This window comes from Myxocyprinus asiaticus, chromosome 9 (genome assembly GCF_019703515.2).
Source record: "Myxocyprinus asiaticus isolate MX2 ecotype Aquarium Trade chromosome 9, UBuf_Myxa_2, whole genome shotgun sequence".
In the NCBI taxonomy this organism is placed as follows: domain Eukaryota; kingdom Metazoa; phylum Chordata; class Actinopteri; order Cypriniformes; family Catostomidae; genus Myxocyprinus; species Myxocyprinus asiaticus.
In genome coordinates this window covers 51,605,704-51,607,558 of record NC_059352.1, presented here as the reverse complement: position 1 = coordinate 51,607,558, position 1,855 = coordinate 51,605,704, and positions in this window count along the sequence as shown.

Below are 1,855 nucleotides of genomic sequence, written 5' to 3'. Positions count from 1 at the left end.
TCTGAGGGAGGTCTCTGACTCCTGAGAAAAAGCTGCTGATTTTTTCCCTCCTCTCTTTTCTCCTCTTTTTTTTTTTTTTTCCGTTTTTCACACACACTAATTCCACCGTTTTAATCACCCTTGGCTTCTTTCATAATCGATATGCGGCATCTCGCCAAATTGCTGTTTGCACTGAAATGAAATAATTAAACAAGTCGACGGCACACAAACAAACATTTCCATAAAAAATTTGAAGGCTGAGAAATGATGATTGCTGGACTTCAGCCAAATCTAAAAACATCACATTTCAAATGACGGAGCTCGAACAGGAAACGGTGTTATGTCTCAAAGTAAAGCATTTTAAGTTTCGCACAGCAGGAGGTAAACACAGTATCTGTGTGCAGTTGTTTACATATCAGAAATGTTTCAACTGATTGCAGGAAATCGAAAATCACGTCATCCTGACCGTTGGCCACCACAACACGACAGTCGTCGCAGAAGTCAGTCACTCTCGGGGTCGTTAATGTATTTGCAGGGTAATTACCAGTCGAAATTTCTGCCTCACCCTCAAAAATGACATGCAAATGAAGCACGCATAAAATTAGGCCGGTGAATAAGTAATTGAGCCTCCAAACCTTTCCTTTTGTGCGAAGACATTTCACACTTTCTCAAAGCCTTTCTGCCATTTCCTCCATAATGGATGTGGTTTGAATCGAGTTCACTCTCGCCTCTTTGATCTGGTATTAACGGATAAAGGAAAGTTGAATTTTTCTAGATTAAGGTTTCAAAGCAACAAAATGGCCAGGACCTTTTCTCCTCTCTTTTATTTCAATTGAGCAAGTCAAGAGTCTCTCTGCCTCTCAAGAGTCAAACTTCATAACCGATCAGTAAGAAAAGGAAATCTCTCCAAACAGCCTGAAAGATAATTATGAAACTGCTAATGAACTGCTCGACTTGTAGTGTCAGTTTTTGTTTCACACAAAAGACAAAGAGGTGGACATTTGCTGCTTCCATATACGATACAGAGTCAAAGCGTGAATACTGACCGAATATTGTATGTGATGGTTTAACGTTGAACTGTACAAAAAGCGAAACAGACGTGAACCCTTTCTGTCGGCTTGTTTCTGAGATCAAACGCTGACTAAGGCGTTATCAGATTGTTAATGAGTTTGTGTTTTTAAGTCAACGTGAAATCGGCATTCACAACACATTTTACAGCCATAATGCAAGATTTGGGATATTGAGAAAAACTGTTCGGCATGACTTTATTTTATCCATGGGGAATTGATCTGGTCTTGAAAAGTTAGGTTGTTGGAAAGGAGGGGTTCAAAAAGCAGAGGTCAAATTGAAAAATATATATATATATTTTTTTATAAGATCATACTACCAATGTTAAGTAGTATGAAACACAATTTAAAAGCAATTCCCTCTGGACATTGAATTATTTGTTCGTTTTATTTCTGCTGTGCATTTAAACAATGCAAAAAATTACCATGAGATGAATGAGCAACTATATTGAGCTGAGAGTGTAAAATATATTGGCTTCTCAGGTATTACAGCTATAATTTTGTTAGTGTTTAGAAATAATAAAAGCTCAATATCATCTCTGAATAAAAACTGCATAAACACTATATTGTCTCATTTGAAACAGAGTGATGAATGAAATTAATGTCCTCACAAATTGTTTTTTCTCTCTGCCTCTCTTTTTTCCTTGGATCCTTTATTTTCTATGTGATATTAAGATGTGTAATTAACATGAAGAGCAATAAAGGGGCTCTTAACTAGAATTTGCGGTTCATGAAGTGTTTTTAAAAATTACACTTAATATAATTAACTTCTGTCATTAGGCCTAATCCCAACGGCTGTGTGTAAATGC